General features: G+C 38.6%; 1 protein-coding gene across 6 annotated transcripts in view; it reads left to right on the top strand.

Moving 5' to 3' along the window:
* The first annotated feature begins 496 nt into the window (after nt 1–496).
* The window catches only part of LOC105286970, a 242,273-nt gene continuing 236,658 nt past the window's right edge, over nt 497–6,111 (top strand). For 2 of the 6 annotated variants that reach the window (XM_011352311.3, XM_011352312.3), the window contains exon 1: nt 497–802. The gene's annotated coding sequence lies outside the window, so the exon portion shown is untranslated. Of the gene's footprint in view, nt 2,428–6,111 lie in introns of all 6 variants that reach the window. The other 4 variants (XM_011352309.3, XM_011352310.3, XM_020034205.2 and 1 more) reach the window with 3 other exon arrangements.

Here is a 6,111-nt window from a genome sequence, read left to right as displayed (position 1 = left end):
GGTTTGGAAAGGAATTATTGTTAAAAAGTATTAATCTAGAGAGACTTTTAACGCAATAAATATTTGCAGCAAATATCAATGAGAGATATCGAGTATCGATATTATTAAAAGGTATTAGAATTATCCTTTCGTTTCAGTGTAAGTGTATTCTGATTATTCTGATCATTATACTTTCATGGTGGTAATAGCAGGATATCTTTGTAACACGCCTATGGAATAATTTAATGATACAGCCGCTTCAAGAAAGTGTACATAAAAAGATCAAAAATTCACGCTGTTAATAATTTATCATGGAGCTCCAAGACGCATCACGCGATGAAGAAATTTTCGATGTCCCATGCGGGCTGGACAGGACCGTACTTACACCGACGTGAATTAGGGTAGGACGCAGCCCGCGGAAAAGCACAAGCGCTTGCGCTAAAAGCCACGGCTCGCGGGGGTTGGAAGAGGGTAAGAGCTCGCAACGGCGTGGGGAGAGGGGTCATGTTGGAAGCTTCTGCGGGAAACGGAGAATCTGCGAGTGTCAGTGCAATCCGCGACGCGATGCCCTTCGCTCCTCGGGTCCGTGCTTGAAGGGCGGTGAATCGAGGGCGCGCAGTGCGAGTGGCGAGACGGCTGGCCGACTTCTTCCGTCGTGTTGTCGCGAGCGAGCGAGAACTACCCTCTGTGCGTGACTAACAATTCTAAGGAAAGAGTTTCCGTTCATCACATAAAGCTCCGCTTCAATCCGGAATAACTCATGATGACGAGCGAATGGTCGCGCGATCGGTCGTCGTTCTCATGACGAGAAGATGTGTTAGACGTGAGTGAGAATCGCAAAAGCGGATCAAGTCCGTGGTTATTTCGAAATGAGCTTAGTTGCATTTTGATCATCCTCGCGAGATTCTGTTGTTATAGATCTGCGAAGGAGCGATCGATCATCGATTATTCGCAATAATCGTGCGCGTCGATGCAACTCTCGATGGTACGTGGTTACGCGGGTCCTCGTCGATATGCCGGAGGCTCCTATTGTCGCGAGATTGAAAATTATGCAAACATAATTTCCGAGACTCGTGCCCGGTCGTGGCTTGCCAAAGAAACGCCGGTCTGGTGGCGTCCGTTCGCGCGTTCGCCATTATCGGAAAACAGCGGCGGGATGTTCGAAGTAAATTTGAGATACGCATCCCTTCTTAACCCACACTTCACTTTTTTCTCCTCGTCGCATCGGCGAACCTTTAAGCAACCCTCTTCCGTCCCCTTCGTTTTCCATTCGCCAACTTCTTGCACAACTTCCCGTTTAAATTGCGTTAGAAACTCGATTTGTTATGTGCGATAATAATGATTGAAAAGTTTGGCAACAATTATCGATTAAGTCTGAAATACGACTTTTTCTTCTGTGGAACTTTTTCCGATTATTTTCTAGGTAGTGTGCCTCTCTGGGTCTTATTTTTTCGTCGTTTCATGCCCGAAAATAAATTAGTTAAAATTTCTTTTAATATAAGCAGTAGTTTTTTTAAATTTTAAAATTAATAACGAAGAATCATAAAAATTTCCTATATTAGGAAATGAAACATTCCGTCTGTGAAATAATACCTCTATTGTTCTTTTGATACCAGCCGCCGGGATTTTGTCGACTCACTGCTCTTCCCTTCAGCGCCGCGCTGTCTTATACATTGAAGTTTCAGCGGGAGTTACCGGCCAAATTGCATTCAGGACTCGATTCCGTGGGGATAATAATAATGATCGGAAGCTCTTACGGCAATTATAAACGTGGAAACTTAGTATGGACGAAAGTTCGTCGCCTGTTCGCGTTCCACTATCAGTATTCCGATCTTAGTAACGTTAGGAACAAACGAGGTGAGACAATTAAATATATCTATCGCTCTCCCTAACTCAACTAATATTAGTCCGCAAATCGATATTTAATTACACACGACAAAGGAATAACACGACAAATACGATTTAATTTAAGAATGTACAAATAATCTTCCCATAATCTCGGAAAATCTCGCATCAAGTATTCAACGTAAACCCCAATTTTATGAAGGAAACATCCTGTGTAAAACGAAAAACGGATATATTAAATAACAATAAAGAATTTTATTGGATATTATTAATGAAGGGATTAAATTCGGTATTTTAAAACAGACATTAATACTCCACGTGGCGCGATTGCTCCAAATATAATTACGCGAGATTGGAAACTGAGTGAAACCGTGCTATTCATGATTGGAAGTATTACGAGAGCTTGTGGTAAACTTCGAGAGAAACGGAAGGATCATCAAAAGCGCGTAATGGATCATACTGGACATGTACTAATTGATAAAATATTAGCAGAATTCAGTGCAAATGTATACATAACGAGTACGTGATTAATATTAATTTACGAGAACACGCATAAAAGCTCCGCGCCAACATCGATACTGCGCGATTGGATAAAATTTAACGGTGAGTACTCTCGTCTCTGTAAGATACTTTGTATTTTACTTTTATTGAAATAGTATATGTTATGTCATAATTTCGGAATTATAGCCAAACGGTTACTAAATGATATCAAAATTTTGATTCACATGCACAGTATAGTAATTTCTTTGTAACTTTGACTCTATATATATTGTAGAGAGCTTGCTTAATTACCTTTTTCTGCTTGATTTCTATAAAATACCTCTGCCTGTTCGTGAACCGAATACAATAGTCATAACGAATTTCGGTTTGTTCCATATATTCCTGGTAACGCATTTACCAATTAACAAGAGTACCAGTTGGCCGTAGGCGCTGCCTTAATTTTCTCTTCTCATCTTAATTCTCCACGATAATTCGCAGGCATATTTTACGCTCTTAGACTAGCACTGTAATGATGGTAAATTACGTGCAACATTGCAAGCAGCAGTCTGAGTGTCGCGTCTCTTTTAAGGTGATACGGTGGAAATGTATGCGCGATACGCGATTTCATTTTATTCGACGATTTATGAGGATATAACTGCGACACGCCGTAAATAATTAAATCGGTTTACAAGCGTTAATTTAACACCATCGGCCGTTCGCATTGAGATTTATTATTCATTATTAATTGTACAATTTAATTTGTCACGACGGAATAGCTGATTACTCCGGCACGTCGAAAAATATCATATCGCGAGCAAGATAGTTCCAATTCCGCTAATAACCTGTCTCATTGATCGAATTGAATTGATAACTTCTCGTTATGCACTTCGTTTGTTAGCTCGACCAATGTTAAGCCCAACCGTTCATTACGGTCGCTAATCATACCAGTGTTGATTATTACTATTTTGTTTTCACATCAGAGAGCTGATCCGCAATTAGTATGCGATAGCAACTATACGGATTTAATGACATTTTCACGTGTATATCCGTCTATCCGTATTGAACAAAATATTTCTGTAGAGTATTAAAAATTTGTATTCTCATTCTTCGTAATTGTAACATGTAACGTAATTGTAACATGTTTGTAATTGTAACATTTATATATATATTTAAATATTTAATTATGTGTAAATGTTTACATCTTACTATGTCTATGGTGGTATTAACGCGAAACATAAAATCGATTCGTGAAATTGATTTTTCATAAACAAATGAGAACTCTAGAGACAATTTAACTGCCTTTCTCCCTCGCGGGAGCTATTGCTAATCAATAGTCGCTCGAAACAATAGCTTAAATATGCTTGCGCACATGTATTTCAGAATGCACCACTGCAATGCTTTCCTTACGAATTAAAAGATGTGAATGTCTTTTTAAAAAAAAATTTTAAATGTATAAAATATATATAATATTTTTTATATGATAAGAAGCAAATATTTTTTACTTTTAGGCAATTAAAAATGATATTATTGCCATAGTTTTAATTTAAAGATGTAACTATATGATATCAAAACCAATACTGAAGATTGATTAAATATTGTTAATTAATTGTTAATTAATTTCACATTTTATAAACCTATCAAAAATTGTATTCCATTAAGCTTTCCGTAAACTATAAGTTTACCATAAGTTTGCGCGAGAAGAAATGTCGACGGCGGCCGTTCAGCATCATTATGAATTATGCATCGCAATGGCGCATCGAGAGTAAACTTTGCCGGTTTTCCATTTATATTAAGCGTTACTCAAGCTCGAGAGCGTCAACTGCCGAAACTCGAATGATTCGCGTGAGTTTGCAATTAACAAACTTTCCGCGGTGAAGGAACTCGAAAATCACGATCCTCGGCGGATCGTAACAAAGTAATTTTCTTCGTTTATGTCCTGATACGTGTCGCTTCGCAAAACCGATGTATAGTCGGTTGCTAACCATAATTACTATTCTGAGACACGTGGCAAACCGGACATTGCGTTTATTACGTGAAATCGTGGTTCGTGGTTCAATAACGCTCAACAGTTCCGCAAAGCTCGCCAATGAATCAATTCTTGCTTGAAGACTACTTCGCGAATGTCACAGCAGCTGCGTGATCTAAACTGTTTCTGTAATGGAACCTGTGACACGGTAGGTTGCTTCTCGATACAGGACCTGTAATGAGCCGGCTCTGCTCGGAGGAATGTCAAAGGTCTCTCGCCAATCTAGCTAGCACAGCGTTAGACAGTTCCAACTTTGATAGCTCGCTCCTTGAGTATTCGCGGATTACAGCAGATCGTCCAATTAAACGCCGTCGAGATCTGACTGGAAATAAATTGCAAATATCGCCAGGTCGATCGGGTTGGCGATATCGTGGTAACGACAGTCGCGTTAGTTAATCACTTCCCGGTGCATGTTGAATCGCAATCGCACTGTTCTAGAAATTCGGGTCACCGAGTAATGGAGCTTTGCGGGTTAATAGCAAAAGAGATTGATACGATTCTATGCGCCAATCGACTGCCATCTTTTACGCTTAAATTTGAATGAAGTTACAACTACGTGGAGATCGGTCTGACCAAAGTAAATCGATTCCATCGTATTGCCATCGAGAGACGCTATCCTCAATTACATTTGTTCTAGATTACATGATACTAAATTGTAAACCAATTACGTTGAAGACTGCGAACAAAATTGAAACCAACAAACTGAAACCAAGAAACACTTCGTTTGTGAGATTCCGTGGATATATGAACTCCGCAGAGAATCAGACTTGATTCTACTTCTGAGTATTCCAGAGTTAATACACAGCAAAGTACGAACCCGTTGCTGAAGGCTGTTGACATGCTGACATTTCAAAGTAATACAATGAATTTCGTATCGCTCAGCACAAATTCAACTACTGCAAATATCATTCAGTTACATATATCGTTGCCATTAAACATTACGGCAATATAATAACATGGCTGATAGATCATTACCATTTGCCTGATTAATTTTACCGCATATTATGTATGAAATCAAATATGAAGCCAAATATTAAAGGAAGAATATGCATTGTTTAATTTTTAAACGGTTCGTATCAAAATGCGCAAAATTAAAAAGTAATATTAAGATTTGATAATATTGATAAAATTGAATTAATTATTATATTTTTGATTTCGGTTTTAATAAATATTATCTGAAATGGTCCAAGATATTTATTAAATTAATAATAATTAATTTAATTATTATTAAATTATTATTAAAGCAATTTTTTTCGTCAAGCATCGTGCGCGTGAGAATCGTTTTGAATGCATTTACATTCTCGCGAGCATACGCGCGACAACTGAACAATGTCCAATTCATCAAGCGACTAAGTTCTCGAGAGAACTCATTCGGTCTTACACTGCGAAGTTCTCTCGTTACAGCGCGAATAATCGAGATCCAATCAACGCCACTTAAGCCTGTATCAGACTATGCATTGGAAATTGAGATTGCAAGTTGGAGATTAGGATTTGATCAATCAAAACGTTGCTTGCTACATTACACTCTTGATTGATCAAATTCCAGTTTTCACAGTCTCGGTGTCCAGCGCATAATCCAAGTGATTATCTGAAATACGAGCTTTATGCAATTACATAATTTGTTATTCAAGCTTCCAAGATTTGACGTCGTTTAGAAAATCGTATCGCTGGCGCGACCAGCATTTCTAATGTCGAAGACTACTCGATTATGCATATCACGCGTAATTATTAATCGCAACAGGCGCGGGATCGCGCTGCGGCACGCGCGAAGCTCTCGCGTG

This window comes from Ooceraea biroi, chromosome 4 (genome assembly GCF_003672135.1).
Source record: "Ooceraea biroi isolate clonal line C1 chromosome 4, Obir_v5.4, whole genome shotgun sequence".
In the NCBI taxonomy this organism is placed as follows: Eukaryota; Metazoa; Arthropoda; class Insecta; order Hymenoptera; family Formicidae; genus Ooceraea; species Ooceraea biroi.
Note: the sequence above shows the minus strand (reverse complement) of the source record. Positions and strands in the feature narration are given on the sequence as shown.